Genomic DNA, 17,179 nt, shown 5'->3' with positions numbered 1-17,179 from the left:
TGGACCCGAGGGCATAGAGCACCACCCATACGTCCCTGCCCTTCCAGAACCTCCCAGAACAATGAGATTCAGTTCCTGATGGGACAAGAAGCGCTGGCATAAGTGGTGCCCTGTTCCCCGAGGCTCTCTGACTTGATCCCTGCCCTGATCTAAGGACTCCATGAGGACGCTCCCTCCTCCCTTCAGGCTCTGCTCCTTCTTGTCTTCTCTAGTTCTCCAAGTGCCCTTGCAGGCACCCACCCACCGGCTTCTGCAAGAGGTTTTCCTGGATGGAGAAACAGGCTTAGAGTGATCTTGGGGGGGTCACAGGGCTCATAAATGACAGGGTGACAGGACAGGAGCCTGAGTCCTGACCTCTGGACCCGTGTCCTTCAAACACACCAGTCTGCCCTTGTGAAGAAGGGCTGGAGCCACAGTGGACACCTGTCCCATCTGCGGAAACTACCTCCCTGTTGTCACCTTGGAAATCATTCCCCACACAGTCTGCAGGACCCCATCCACCACACCTGACCCATCAGAACCAGTGTCGGTACCTGGGTGGGAATGTTGGTGCCAAGGCATGCTCTCCTCCTGGTCACCTTGGCCTCTTGATGGTTGAGCCGTGGGCCAGTAGCCAGGAGTGCCAAGGAGGATTTGTCTAAGCTCCAGGTGACAAGAAGGAGCCAGCTTTGCCAGAATCTAGAGACAAAGCGCAGCAGGGAGAGGCCCTCGGGCGGTGTGCACACTGGCACTGCAGAGGACTAGAGGAGGCAGGTGTGGCAGTACAGGTGAGGGAAGGGAGAGGAAGGACAGAGGCCCAGAGGCCAGGAGGCCTTGAAGGCCTGGCCCGCTGCAGGTGAGGCCAAGGCCAGGGCTGAGGACCTGACCCCCTCCCTTGGTCTCCAGTTTCTTTCACGCAGGCCCCTCCCAGCTGCCAGTATGGGTGCCTGAGCCGCCAAGCAGCCGGGAGCAGTGAATGGAGGAGGCTGGGCCTCGGTGTGAAGTGCTGGGATGATTATCCCCCACGCAAGAGAGGGCACAGCTGTTCATTCAGGAAATGAGCAGCCGCACCACCCACCCACCCCCCAGTCGCTGAGTAACAAAGAAATTGTCTGCTTGAAACCAGGGGCTCCGCGTGGAGGCTATTTTTGTGAAAAGCTGAGAATTCAAAAACTCATCTCCTCAAAAGCCTCCCTTGCCGTAGAGACGCTGAAGAGGTGGTTAGAGCTGAACAGCCCCTGAATCCTGTTGACTCCCTGGGAGTTGAAATTCCCACTCCTGTTATCTACCATCAGTCCACCAACGGGTCAGGCCTGGACCGACAGAGCCCTGAGGCCATATAACTCTTTATGGTACACAGACCCCTAAAATGTTGGTGCCACTTGACAGATGATGAGGGAGCTCAGACACAGAGAGGTTAAGGAACTTGCTCAGCATCACACAGTTCGAATGGGGCTGGGATTAAAATGCAGAGGTTCTAGTTTCATTATACTCTTTCAGCTATGCTGCAGAGCCTCGGAAGTGTCCTTTCATCCCCTGGACACTTGTCTTCTTGACCCTGGAACTTGTATCCAGCCTGTACTAACATTTCTGCCCAGCAGATGAGGGTGGCCCTTCCTTCCTCCTCCACCAGACCACCACTACCAGACCTCAGTTCTTCCAGAGATCTCTTTCTGAAGTTCTGACCGCATCACTTGTTCATCCACTCACACATTTAGGAAATTTTTGTTGACTACCTGCTTTGTGTGGATGGTCTCTGGGAATCCATCAGCGGACCACAAAGTTGCGCTCCTTGAGTTCACAAAGGTCACGTCTTGTCTAGAGAGAGAGAAAGATACAAACGGATGTATACTCACAAAGGATAAAAACCAATAGGGAGAGATGACAGAGGCGAATGGAGCTGAGTCCACCTGGTGAGACGTGGGCTCTGGGGCCTCTCTAAGGGGTCCCTTAAGCTGAGCCCAAAAGGTGATAAGAAGCAGCCTTGTTAAAACCCAGGAAAAAGTGTCCCCTGAAGAGGGTGCGTGGCCAAGGCCAGGGGCAGGAAGGCATCTGCTGTTCCAGCAGTTTGAGGTTGCCGACGAGGCTGGAGCCCAGAGTAGTGGCCACCGTCTGGGGGCCCTGGGGGCTTGGCCAAGGGCTACTCCTCATCTGGACTGAGAGAAGGTGCGCCTGTTCCTGCCTCCGAACAGCACGCCTGGCAACCTGACAGGGCCCTTCTAAATTACTGGGGTGCCCTTGTCCAGGGTACTGATCAGTGTGAGCAGGAGGGTGCCGGAGTCTGACCCACGGGAGACCCTCCTTTGGCAGCTGGTGCTAGGATTCCTTTGGGGTCACACAGGAGCTCTCTGGGATGCAGCAGGGGACCGTGGCCTGTAGCTGCCCTCCCGGCACCCTGCCCTGAGGTCCAGGGCTGACAGCCAATCTGACCCCAGGGCCAGGCTGGCTGTGAGCCAAACCCAGGGCAAGTGTGTCTGTCCCCCTGCACCCTGGGTGGCGCCTCCTGCCTGGCCTTCTGGGCAAGGCCATCCAGGATGTTCAGGCCAGGGCAGCCGTCCCCTTGCTCACGTTCCCCATGTAACCGTCCTCAGGAGTGGTGTCCGGGGGATTCGTATGTTTCCGTTCCCCTCTGTCCCCTCTCTGCCGCCCATGGCCTAGAACAGGGGCCTCACACCCAGTGGCCCCCCAACACTTGGGGACTTTGCATTTTACTTCCAGCTCAGGCCAGAGCAGAGAACAACGTCCTGGGAACACTGCTTGGGTCCCTCTAGGATCTCTCCAGGTGGCACTGCCGCTGTGCCTCTGCCTCCCTGGAGGGGTATGAAAGTGCCCGAGTGAAGCGGGCGTGGTGACACTTGCCTGCAGTACCAGCTACTCGGGAGGCTGTGGTGAGAGCAGCCTGGGGAGCACAGTGAGACCCCATATCAAATTAAAATAACAATAATCAAAATAACAATAATAAGTAAGGCGCCATGGTGCACACCTGTGATCCCAGCAACTCAGGAGGCTGAGGCAGGAGGATCTCAAGTTCAAGCCAGCCTCAGCAAGAGCGAGGTACCAGCGAGGCACCAAGCAACTCAGTGAGATCCTGTCGCCAAATAAAATACAAAATAGGGAAGATGGCAAAATAGGGAGGCTGCGTTCCTGGTCGCTCTGTAACTCCGGTTTCAAGCAGAGGATATCTGTTTCTCGGTGAGGCAGTTTTTGCTGCTTATCGATCCCCTGGTGTTTACCCCATTTGTCTGCTGTGATGACCTGCAGTCTGCCAGCATATCGACACCTTTTCTGAGTGCAGATTGCTCACTGTCAGGCGCCTATCATCTGCCATTTGCCTGCCTCTTGCCTGTCCATCGCCTGCCTTACACCTATCCATCACCCAATGCAGGAGGTTCACCTCCCAATCGTCTGACAAGAGTCAGCACACTGATTGCTGACTGCCAGTGGAGTACCAGCTGCCTGCTGTTGCCTGGAAGTTCTCTGTCACAGTACCTGCAGGTTTGATTACATGTGGCTGCCGCCATTTTGAGACAACAGCCAGGTCCCGTAGGACCCCTGGCCGGACTGACTGAGCCCCGTCTCCAGGATCCCTCAGGCCGACCGATCACTCCCTGCCTCTGGGGCCCTCACATCGACTGACTGCTCCCTGCTGCCAGGACCCCCAGACCAACGACTGCACCCTATCACCAGGACCCCAGACCGACTGATTGCACCCAGCCTCCAGGATCCCACAACCACACCAAACACACCAGACCTCCAGGACCCCTGCCTGACCAACCGCATCCTGCCTCCAGGACCTCCAGCTGACCACGTCCACACCCTGAACTGCAGCTCCCCATTTGCCAACACATTTCAAAGCCAGAGTGGCCATCTTGGATAATCCTGGAAGCCATAGCTCCGATCTTTAGGTGGGGCAAATCCCATCCTGAGACGCCTGCTGGAGGCTTGAAGCTCGTTGTCAGGTACCTCTCATGCATCAGGCTACTGAACACTGGGAGGTTTCATTACTATATACTGTTATACTGTAGATTTTCTTTTTTCTCCTTATTGAAAAAATTTAAGTTTTTACTTCTTTACTTTTCTTGCTCTCTTTTCCTTTTGTTTACCTGTTCCCTCAGAGTCTCTTTCTCCCTTTTTTGCATGCTAATATCCAATTTCTTTTGATTACGCTCTCACCCTTTCTATTATCTAGAACTTCTGTATATTCTTTTCTTATCCCATTAACAGCCACATTCTACATCCCTCTGCATCCTCTTTGTCCTTCATTTGAAACTGCAGACCTTATTGCAAATCTGTTTGTTTTACTGAAGATAGTATTTGAACACATTCTGCTTATTATGGCAATTTTGTTATTGTCCTCATAGGGGCTATTTGGTCTAGGATTACATAGTGTCTGAATCGGGCACTGCTACTATTGATCTCCTCTTAAAGAAAGGGTTTTGGAAACCTATAGGGCACTATAAGCCTATAGGGGGAACTCTGCAATCTGCACTGCTAGAGGGGAAGATACATGAACAACATGAAAAAACAAGGGAAGAAAATGATCCAAACAAATCTAGATTCTATATTAATAGAATCCAATGACAGTATGTTAGAAGAAATGTCAGAAAAGGACTTCAGATTATACATGATTAAGAGGATTCACAAAGCAAAGGATGAGATAAGAGAGCAAATGCAGGCAATGAATGATAATACCAATAAGCTGAAAGAGCAACTGCAGGAAGCAAAAGATCATTCAACAAAGAGAGATTCTATTAAAAAAAAAAAAAAAAAAAAGCGGAAATCCTTGAAATGAAGGAAACAATAAACCAAATAAAAAACTCAATGGAAAGCATCACCAACAAACAAGACCACTTGGAAGACAGAATCTCAATGAAGATAAAATATTTAATCTTGAAAATAAAGTTGCCCAAACAGAGAAGATGGTAAGAAATCATGAACAGAATCTCCAAGAACTATGGGACATCATGAAAAGACCAAATTTAAGAATTATCGGGATTGAGGAAGGCACAGAGATACAAACCAAAGGAATGAACAACCTATTCAATGAATTAATATCAGAAAATTTCCCAAACCTGAAGAATGAAATGGAAAATCAAATACAAGAGGCTTACAGAACACCAAATGCACAAAATCACAACAGATGCACACCAAGGCACATTATAATGAAAATGCCTAACATTCAAAATAAAGATAGGATTTTGAAGACTGCGAGAGAAAAGCATCAGATTACATATGGGGGAGACCAATACGGATAGCAGCCAACTTCTCAACCCAGACTCTAAAAGCTAGAAGGGCCTGGAACAACATATTTCAAGCTCTGAAAGAACATGGTTGCCAACCAAGAATCCTATACCCAGCAAAACTAACCTTCAGAGTTGAAGATGAAATAAAATCCTTCCATGATAAACAAAAGTTAAAAGAATTTACAAATAGCCTGCGCTACAGAATGTTCTCAACAAAATATTCCATGAGGAGGAAATGAAAAACAACAATGGAGGTCAGCAAAGGGAGGAACTACCTTAGAGAAAAACCACTCAAAGGAGAAACCAAGCCAACTTAAAAACCAAAAATAAGCCAAATGATTGGGAATACAAATCATATCTCAATAATGCCCCAAACAATGGTGCATCCCTGTACATCAAACAAATCCTTCTCAATTTCAGGAATCATATAGACCACAACACAATAATTCTGGGTGACTTTAATGCACCACTGTCACCACTAGATAGATCTTCCAAACAAAAACCAACCAAAGAAACCATAGAACTTAATAACATAATCAATAACCTAGACTTAATAGACATATATAGAATATTCCATCCATCAACGAGCAGATTCACTTTCTTCTCAGCAGCACATGGAACCTTCTCGAAAATAGACCATATGTTATGCCACAAAGCAGCCCTTAGGAAATGCAAAAAAATAGAGATACTGCCTTGTGTTCTACCAGATCATAATGGACTGAGAATAGAAATCAATGACAAAATAAAAAAACAGAAATTACTCCAACACCTGGAGACTAAATATTGAATGAAACATGGATAACAAAAAACATCAGGGAGGAGATTAAAAAATTCTTAGAAGTCAATGAGAATGACGATACAACATATCAAAATCTCTGGGACACTATGAAAACGGTACTAAGAGGAAAATTCATTGCATGGAGCGCATTCCAGAAAAGAATGGAAAGTCAACAACTAAATGACCTAACATTACAGCTCAAAGCCCTAGAAAAAGAAGACCAGAATAACAGCAAAAGTAGTAGAAGACAGGAAATAATTAAAATCAGAGCCGAAATCAATGAAATTGAAACAAAAGAAACAATTCAAAAAATTGACAAAACAAAAAGTTGGTTCTTTGAGAAAGTAAACAAAATAGACAAACCCTTAGCCACACTAACAAAGAGAAGGAGAGAGAAAACTCAAATTACTAAAATTTGTGATGAAAAAGGAATTATCACGACAGACAACACTGAGATATAGAACATAATGAGAAGCTACTCTGAAAATCTGTATTCCAACAAAATAGAAACTACCAAAGACATTGACAAATTTTAGAGACATATGCTCCTCCCAAACTGAACCAGGAGGACATACGCAATTTAAACAGATCAATTTCAAGCAATGAAATAGAAGAAGCCATTAAAAATCTACCATCCAAGAAAAGCCCAGGACCAGACAGATTCTCAGCCGAGTTCTACAAGACCTTCAAAGAAGAACTCATTCCAATACTTCTCAAAGTATTCCAGGAAATAGAAAAGGAGGGTACCCTACCAAACTCATTCTATGAAGCTAATATCACCTTCATAACCAAACCAGGCAAAGACACATCAAGGAAAGAAAATTTTAGACCAATATCCCTGATGAATATAGATGCAAAGATTCTTAACAAAATATTGGCAAACTGTATCCAAAAACATATTAAGAAAATCGTGCACCACGATCAAGTGGGGTTCATCCCTGGAATGCAGGGATAGTTTAACATCCGTAAATCAATGAACGTAATCCATCATGTCAATAGACTTAAGGATAAGAATCATATGGTTATTTCAATTGATGCAGAAAAAGCATTCAACAAAATACAACACCCCTTCATGCTCAAAACACTAGAAAATTAGGGATAGTAGGAACATACCTGAACATTGTAAAGGCTATTTATGCTAAACTCATGGTCAACATCATTCTTAATGGAGAAAAATTGAAACCATTCCCTTTAAAAATGGGAACAAGACAGGGATGTCCTCTTTCACCACTTCTATTCAACATTGTCCTCGAAACTCTAACCAGAGCAATTAGGCAGACCAAAGAAATTAAAGGGACACAAATAGAAAAAGAGGAACTTAAGCTGTCATTATTTGCTGATGACATGATTCTATATTTAGAGCATCCAAAAACCTCCTCCAGAAAACTTCTAAACCTCATCAATGAATTCAACAAAATAGCAGGCTATAAAATCAACACGCATAAATCTAAAGCATTTTTATACGCAAGCGACAAAACAGTTGAAAGGGAAATGAGGAAAACAACTCCATTTGCAATAGCCTCAAAAAAAAAAACAAAACTTGGGAATCAATCTAACCAAAGAGGTAAAAGATCTCTATGATGAAACCTACAAAACATTGAAGAAATTGAGGAAGACCTTAGAAGATGGAAAGATCTCCCATGTTCTTGGATAGGCAGAATTAATATTGTCAAAATGGCCATATTACCAAAAGTGCTATACAGATTCAATGCAATTCCAATTAAAATCCCAATGACATACCTTACAGAAATAGAGCAAGCAATCATGAAATTCATCTGGAAGAATAAGAAACCCAGAATAGCTAAAGCAATCCTTTGCAGGAAGAATGAAATGGGGGTATTGCAATACCAGAACTTCAACTATACTACAAAGCAATAGTAACAAAAACGGCATGGTATTGGCACCAAAATAGACAGGTAGATCGATGGTACAGAATAGAGGACACGGACACAAACCCAAATAAATACAATTTTCTCATACTAGACAAAGGTGCCAAAAATATGCAATGGAGAAAAGATAGCCTCTTCAACAAATGGTGCTGGGAAAACTGGAAATCCAAATGCAATGGAATGAAACTAAACCCATATCTCTCACCCTGCACAAAAATCAACTCACAATGGATCAAGGACCTCAAAATCAGACCAGAGACCTGCATCTTATAGAAGAAAAGTAGGTCCAAATCTTCAACTTGTTGGCTTAGGATCAGACTTCCCACTCACAATGGATCAAGGACCTCAAAATCAGACCAGAGACCTGCATCTTATAGAAGAAAAGTAGGTCCAAATCTTCAACTTGTTGGCTTAGGATCAGACTTCCTTAACAGGACTCCCAAAGCACAAGAAATAAAAGCAAGAATCAATACCTGGGATAGATTCAAACTAAACAGCTTTCTCTCAGCAAAGGAAACTATCAGCAATGTGAAGAGAGAGCCTACAGAGTGGGAGAATATCTTTGCCACTCATACTTCAGATAGAGCACTAATTTCCAGAATATATAAAGAACTCAAAAAACTCTACACCAAGAATACAAATAACCCAATCAACAAATGGGCTAAGGATATGAACAGACACTTCACAGAAGAAGATCTACAAGCAATCAACAAACATATGAAAAAATGTTCACCATCTTTAGTAATAAGAGAAATGCAAATCAAAACTACCCTAAGATTCCATCTCACCCCAATTAGAATGGTGATTATCAAGAATACAAACAATAGGTGTTGGAGAGGATGTGGGGAAAAAGGTATACTCATACATTGCTGGTGGGGTTGCAAATTAGTGCAGCCACTCTGGAAAGCAGTGTGGAGATTCCTTAGAAAACTTGGAATGGACCCACCATCTGACCCAGCTATCCCACTCCTTGGTTTATACCCAAAGGACTTAAAATCAACATACTACAGAGATACAGCCACATCAATGTTCATAGCTGCTCAATTCACCATAGCCAGACTGTGGAACCAACCTAGATGTCCTTCAATTGATGAATGGATAAAGAAACTGTGGTATATATATATACAATGGAATATTACTCAGCCATAAAGAATAATAAAATTATGGCATTTGCAGGCAAGTGGATGAAATTGGAGAATATCATGCTAAGTGAGATAAGCCAATCTCAAAATCCAAAAGACAAATGATCTCACTGATAAGTGGATGATGACACATAATGAGGGGTGGGAGGGGGGCAAGAATGGAGGAAGGAGGGACTGTATAGTGGGAAAAGAGGGATGGGAGAGGTGAGGGGGAAGGAAAAAATAACAGAATGAATCAAATCTCATTACCCTATGTGAATGTATATTTACGCAAATGGTATGCTGTTACTCCATGTACAAACAGAAACAACATGTATCCCATTTGTTTACAACAAAAATAAATTTAAAAAAAATAAGTAATTAAGGGGTGGGGATGTGGCTCAGTGGTTAGGTGCCCCTGAGTTCAATCACCAGTACAAAAAAAAAAAAAAAAAAAATTAAGCCAACATCCAAAGGAAAAAAAAAAAAATACAAAATAGGGCTGCGAATGTGGCTCAGTGGTCAAGTGTCCTTGAGTTCAATCCCCGGTATCCAAGGTATTCAAAACAAACAAACAAACAAACAAACAAAAAACCAAAAAGCAGTGCCCAGATGAGAACGGTTCCTGAGTGTATTTAGACAGACTGTCAGGAGCCTAGTCCAGCTCCTCAGAGCCTCCATTCCCTGCCTGTCTGGAAAGTTTTGTTTTCTTTTGGTCTCCCTTTGGTACTGGGAATTCAACCCAGGGGTTGCTTTACCATTGAACCCACATCCTTAGCCCTTTTTATTTTTTATTTTGAGACTGTCTTGATAAGTTGCTGAGGGCCTTGCTAAGTTACTGAGGCTGGCTTTGAACTTGCAATCCTCCTGCCTCAGTCTCCAGAGCCACTGTGGATTACTGCACGCCGCATGCCTGGCTTTGTCTGGAAATTTTTTTAGAACATCTGGGCCTTAGTGAGTTTCCACACGAGTTTCCACAAGAATGTTTTTCTCACTGAGCGTGGTGGCACACACCTGTAATCCCAGCAGCTCAGGAGGCTGAGGCAGGAGTATCGTGTGTGTGTTCAAAGCCAGCCTCAGCAACTTAGCCAGGCACTTAACAACTCAGCAAGACCCTGTCTCTAAATAAAATATTTAGGGGACTGGGAAGATGGCTCAGTTGGTAGAGTGCTTTCCTCTCAAGCACAAGGCCCTGAGTTCAATCCCCAGCACCCAAAAAAAAAAAAAAAAAAAAAAAAAAAAAAATTAAAAAGGTCTGGGGAAGTGGCTCTGTGATTAAATCCCTGGTACCAAAAAAACAAACAAACAAAAAAAAGAATGTTTTTCTTTTTACCTTGGCAGCTAGAAAGCTCCTACCACTGGCAGGTCTGTAGGGCCAGGTCTGGAAAGGGCTACTGTGTTCTTTTCCTCCCTCATCCACACGTCGTCCCCCGGTTTGATGTGAGCCTAGCACTTTTCTAGGTACTAGAAAATGAACAGTGAACAAAACAGACACAATCGCTGTTTTCATCATGGAACTGACAGTCACGCAGGGGAGGGACGGAGGCAAGAAGGAGACCTAACAATTGCTCTATGTCAGGAAGTAGGGCAGGGTGTGGGGATGGCGGGCGTGAAGTGCCGGCTAGAACAGCCCTGGAGCAGCTCTGGGCTGGGAGTCCAGCACCCAGGGGTCAGGGAAGCCTCAGCAAGGTGACCTTAGAACAGGGAACTGGAAGAGGTACGCCAGGAGAGCATGAAGGTGGGGAGTGGCCTGGGGGCAGGGGCAAGGATGCCCTGGGGCATGTGGCCAGAGGGGTAATGAGCAGGGGCACCTCAGGGCTATTCTAAGTGAGTCAGGTATTGCAGGGTCTGGAGAGAGAGGCTTTCCTTTTCTCTCCGGCAGTTCTGGAGACTGAACCCCAGGCCTTGTGTGTGCTAAGCCCGGGTTCTAACCTGAACTTCCTCCCAGTCCAAGAGTGAGATTTCCCGACTGACCGTCCACAGCATCTCCTTCTTGAGTGTGGACTGGGAGCCAACAGGGGAACAAGAAGACCTGCCAGGAAGCAGCTGCCATGCCCCAGGTGAAGGGTGAGGGCGGCTGGGACCCTGATGTGGCTGCAGAGGTGTGGCGGGTTGGAGTCGGTGCCACGAGGAGGAAGCAACTACAGGATTTGCTCAGGGGTTCCTGTGGGGTGTAGGGGACAAACAGGCTAGGTGTTCAGCTGAGCAACTGGAAGAACGGAGAAGTCATCCTCTGACACAGAAAGCCTCGCAGAAGCAGGTGTGTTGGGGAGGGACAACAAGGAGTTCCCTTTGGGCCCAGTTTAAGCTTGGACTCCCAGGCAGAGCTGTGGAGCTGGAGGTCACTGGTGTGTGAGTCTGGTGCTCGGGAGACAGCTGGGCTGGAGGGGGCACAGGAAGCCATCAGACCACCTGCATGAGACCTGCCAACTTTGAAAGGCAGTGAGGGGGTGAGGGGAGGGGGACCCAGGTGAGCCCCCTCCAAAGAGGGGTTTTACTTTCGGTTTTTGCACTGCTGGGGTGGAACCCAGGGCCTCTCGTGCCAGGCAAGCGCCTGCCACTCAGCAACATCCTCAGCTTAGAAAAGCTGTTGGAAGAAGGTGGGGTGCTGGGACAAAGCTGCCCTTGAGGACCCAGGACCATCAGTGAGACAAGGAAGCAGTTTCATCTGAGTGGTGGCGGGACAACATCCTGTCTGGAGCAGGCGCGAGAGAGGACCAGACAGGCTCTGGACGCAATGCGCACAGTCGACTCTTTTAAGCTGTTTTTCTGGCAAAAGGAGCAGAAAAATGGGGCAGTAGCTGAAGGGAAAGCCAAGGGAGGTGTTTTGTTTTGTTTTGTTTTTAAGAACTGACTTTTATTTTAAATATATATATATGCTTTATTTTAGTTGTAGGTAGACACAATACCTTTATTTTATTTTTATGTGGTGCTGAGGATTGAATCCAGGGCCTCACGCATGCACTGTACCTCTGAGCCACAACCCCAGCCCCAAGGGAGGCCTTTTTAAGATGAAAAAAAACTTTATTGTTTTTACTCTACATTTTATTCACTTGTGATCACATCACATATTCCTTGAATAGGGATCTGAGGATGTGCCCCCAAAGGAAGAAGGGGACCTCAAGTTGGCCCTGGCAGATTCTTGACTTACACCACAGGAAGAAATTTCAGAATGTGTCAAAAGGGCACAAGTAAAGATTCGTTCAGGCCAGTGAGGTAGAGCGGATTTACACTCAGGAGGAGGAGTGGGGCAGGTGCCCAGGGAGGACAGGCTCTGGGGTCCCAGGCTCATCCTAAAAAGTGAACAGGAGTGGGCTGGGGATATAGCTCAGGTGGTAGAGTGCTTGCCTTGCAAGCACAAGGCCCTGGGTTCAAATCCCCAGCACCACAAAAAAAAAAAAAAAAAAAAAAAGAACAGGAGAGCCAGATGCAGTGACTCATCGAGACCCTGCCTCTAAACAAAATATAAAAAAGGGCTGGGGATGTGGTTCAGTGGTTAAGTGCCCCTGGGTTCAATTCCTGGTACCAAAAAAGAAAAAGTGAACAGGGGAAGTCCACGGGGGTGACCTCAGTCTGGTGAGCTCAAGTTTTATAAGGATAGGGCACAAGGTGGGCCATGTGGTCTGGTCTTCCAGGATGTCTAGGTTGACGTCATCCAGTTCACAGGTAACATTTGGAATATACCCATGTCATTATTCTCCAACAATATTTTCCCTTGGGTTTATTAAGTCTGAAAAAAAATGTTGTATAAGCTAGCAATAAGTCATCTGGACTCACAATACTCTAAGACTCATGGACCTTTTAGGAATTTACATCTACAGGAAAACAGGCATGGGGAGTAAAGGTGAGGGTGTTCACCGAGCTTCTTAAACTTTAAAGTTACAAGTTTCTAAGCTAGGCGCAGTGGTGCATGCTTGTAATCCCAGTGGCTTGGGAGGCTGAGGCAGGAGGATAAGAAGTTCAAAGCCGGTCTCAATAACTTAGCAAGAACCTGTCTCAAAATTTTAAAAAATAATAATAATAAAGGCTGGAGATGGTACTCAGTGACTAAGTGTCTCTGGGTTCAATCCCTGATACAAAAAAAAAAATTAAGTTTTTAACCTATACCCTGTAAATCTCAAGAACTCAGGAGCCTGAGGCAGGAGGATTGCAAATTCAAGGTCAGCCTGGGCAATTCAGTGAGACCCTCTCTCAAAATTTAAAAAGGGCTGTGGATGTAACTCAGTGTGTAAAACCCTGGCTTCAATCCCTGGTACTCTCCCCACTCTATCTATCTATCTATCTATCTATCTATCTATCTATCTATCTATCTATATCTATATTCTTTTCCCTTTCCTGTCAACCTTCTTTCTTGCTATCCTTATTTCTTTGATCCTATCTATTCCCATGAACCCAAACACCAACACTTCGAAAGGACATTTGGTAGAAAACGTTCCCTCCTACCCTGACCCTCATTCCCACCCGTTGGCCACTGGAGACATCAGAGTCATCAATTTCTTCCATACTCTCCAGAGATATTTTGTGCATAAAATATCATCTTTCTCCCTTTTTGACCCAAACAGCGACATCCCAGGCAGGGTGTAAGCACTGGCCTGGCGTTGCATGGCCCTTGGGCTCCATCCCAGCACTACCTAGAACAACAACAGAAGATGCTGGTCGTGCACGCCTTTCTGTCCTTGCACACTTAGACCTCAAACAGATCCCAGGGTCACTCTGTATCAGGACTCAGAGAGCACCTCGCCCTTTTTCTTGGCTTCACGTTGTTCCATTACCGGATATACCATATGCTTCTCTCAGCCAGCACTGCAGGGAAGGCCAGTCCTTTGAGATCAGTCCCATTATTATCCCCGTTCTTTCAGGGAGGCGACCAGGCACTGAGAGGTCCGAGGGCTTCACCACGGTTGCTCGGCTGGGAGCTGCGGCGTGGGAGCGCTGTGCCCTTTGCGGCTGCACTTGACTCTCCTGCCTTGATTAGTTCCAAACCCAGTTTCTCCCTCACTCCTTTACCCATAGCAATTATTTTGTTTTCCTTTTGTCCATTCAAATAGCACGTATTTACAAGCCCTGGCCGTGGGCCAGGTCCTGGGCCAGGCCCAGGGGACATGGAGGGACATGGTAGAGAAGTCCTTTGCAGCCATGGAGCTTGCAGACCAAGTTGGGGTGGTTTTGAAAGCCACCTCGAATCTTCCACAGAGCGACGTGGAGAATTAATAAAGAGGCCGGAACCTCGTTCTTACTAATGAGTAAACCATCGTGCCAACAAACCCTTGCTGCGATCCTGTGAGCTGAATGCCACAAAGAAGACAGGAATCCAAGGCATGGCGCTCTGTGGTGCGGCCCCCACCCCGCCTGGCCCTCCTCCAGTTTCCCACCCAGCCACTGGCTGAAGTCCTCAGGCCGTTTCCTCCCATTCTGCCCCCGAAGTCCTCCATCCATCCCACCCCTGAGGACCTTTGGCCTCAGCCCAACTCCGCTCTCCCTGGTTACCAGCCCTGCCTGGTCCTCTCTTGCTGGGGCCACATTGTCTCTTCTCCCTGGTCTTCCTGTCTCTACTCCAGTGCTTTCCCACCCGCCGTCCACCCAGCTGATGTGTCACTGTTTGAACCTTCTACGGCTTCCCTGTCTCCCTCAGCAATGTCAAGGCAGCACCGCTGGTAGTTAGGATCATTCATGGGCTCTGGAGTCTGAGTCCCAGCTGGGCCTCTCATTAGCTGTGTTACCTTGAACAACCTTCTTTACCCCTTAGGTAAGGCAAAAGGAGATCATAAGTGAGAATGATATAAACAAGGTAATGACAGCTCCTGCCTTACACAGCTGTTGGGAGGATAATAGTACAGACAGCTCCTGGCTTATGAAGGTTTGATTTACGATTTTCCAATTTAATATGGTGGAAAGGTGTACCCATGCAACAGCCTGTTTTTCACTTCCAGTACAGTATTGGACAAATCACCTGAGAGCTGGGCATGGTGACACTTGCCTCTAGTCCCAGCTACTCGGGAGGCTGAAGCAAGAGGATCACTTTGAGCCTAGGAGTTGGAGATCAGCTTGGGTGACTTTGTGAGACCCTGTCTCAAAAATAAATAAATAGAACTGGGGATGTAGTTCAGTGGAGTGGTAGGGTGCTTGCCTACCATACAAAAGACCCTGGGATGATTCCCCGTTCCACACACGCGAAAAAAAAAGAAAAAAAAGGAAGACAATAAATAAATAAGGGGTGGGGTTATGGCTCAGTGGTAGAGTGTCTGCCCAGCATACACAGGGCTCTGGGTTCTATCCCTTGCACTGCAAAAAATAAAAAATAAATAAATAAGTAAAATGACACATTCAATACTTTGTTATAAAACAGACTTTGTGTTAGATGATTTACCCAACTGTGGACTAATGTAAATGTTCTGAGAACATTTAAGGTATGCTAGATGGTTGGGCATGGTGTGTAATCCCAGCAGCTCTGGAGGCTGAGGCAGGAGGATTGTAAATTCAAAGTTAGCCCCAGTAACTTAGTGAGGCCCTAGGCAACTTAGCAAGATCCTGTCTCAAAATGAAACAGAGAGCTAGAGATGTGATGTGGTTCAGTGGTTAAATGTCCCTGGATTCAATCCCTGATACCAAAAAATAATAAATAAATAAAGTAGGCTAGGCTAGCTAAGCCATGATGGCTGTTCAGCAGGCTGGATGTAGTACTTGAATTTTTGACTTATGGTATTTACAACTTACATTGAGTTTATAGGATGTACCCTCAGGGTGAGTCAAGGAGCATCTGTACATGTACAGCACTTAAGCAGTGCCTGGCAGTCATAAGGGGCAGCACACATCTGTAATCCCAGCAAATCTAGGTTGAGGCAGGAGGATCACAAGATCTAGGCCAGCACAATCCTCAAAAAAAAAAAAAGGGCTGGGGTGCAGCTCAGTATAGAGCACCACTGGGTTCAATCCTCAGTATTACAAAAAAAAAAAAAAGTTTCACATAAGTGCTCAATATTATAATATTATAATGGTCATAGTTTACCAGTTCTCATCTCCTAGGTAAGTCAACTAAATTTTATTCCTCTTCTTCTTCTATTTTTTATTTTTATTTTTTGATACTGGGAATTGAATCCAGAGTCTCAGGCTTAACCACTGAGACACATCCCTAGCCCTTTTTATTTTCGAGACAGGGTCTTTCTAAGTTTCTTAGGGCCTCACTAAATTGCTGGCGCTGGCTTTGAACTTTTGATCCTCCTGCCTCAGCCTCCTGAGCCATTGGGATTACAGGTGTGAGCCACCACATCCTGCTTCTTCTTATTATTTTGCTACTAGGGATTGAGCCCAAGGCCTTGCAAATGCTAAGCGTGCATTCTACCACCGAGCTACATCCTTAGTGCTAAAATATTTTTGATTACCTGGAATGATAAACCCCACCCTCAACCCCAACCACTCTGGGCTGAAGCTGGGCTGCAGCTTTTCTGCCCATTTGGATTTCCAACAGCTGGGCAGGATGGTAAGATGAATAAGTGAATGAATGAATGAGAGAGGAGCTTTCCAGGTAAAGAAGAGTTGACTGAGGGCTGGGGATGTAGTTCAGTGGCAGAAAACTGACATAGTATGCTCAAGGTCTGGGGTTCAATCTCCAGCTTAAAAAAAAAAAAAAAAAGGTAGTGATTGAGGCTGGAAAAGGGATCGCTTTATCCACTATGCTGTAGGCTCCCTATGCCTTGAGTTCAGGGGGAGGTGAGACTGAAGAGGAATGCTGGGTTCATTAGAGTTCTTATTTTTTAGTGGGGTGTACTGGGGATTGACCCTAGGGGCACTTTACCACTGAGCTACTTCCCCAGTCCTTTTTATTTTTTATTTTGAGACAGGGTCCTGCTAAGTAGTTTAGGTCCTCGCTAAGTTGCTGAGGCTGGCTTCAAACTTGAGATCCTCCTGTTTCAGCCTCATGAATCACTGGGGTCACAGGCATGTACCACCACACCAGCTCTTTAGTGATAGTATGGTGATTACTTGCAGGAAAACTGAGGTCAGTGGTGGGGCATGTGGCTAAGTTCCAGCAGTACAAAGGCTTGAACCAAAGCAGTAGCAGTAAGAACGGAATAAAGAAGCAGCATATGAGATATAGGAGAGAAAGAATTAATATTAATCTCCTACATATCTTTACTGAATGACTAGGAATGATGTTAAGGGATTGTGGGA

The sequence above is a fragment of the Sciurus carolinensis genome, chromosome 4 (genome assembly GCF_902686445.1).
Source record: "Sciurus carolinensis chromosome 4, mSciCar1.2, whole genome shotgun sequence".
NCBI classification, from domain to species: domain Eukaryota; kingdom Metazoa; phylum Chordata; class Mammalia; order Rodentia; family Sciuridae; genus Sciurus; species Sciurus carolinensis.
This window is presented reverse-complemented; position numbering follows the sequence as displayed.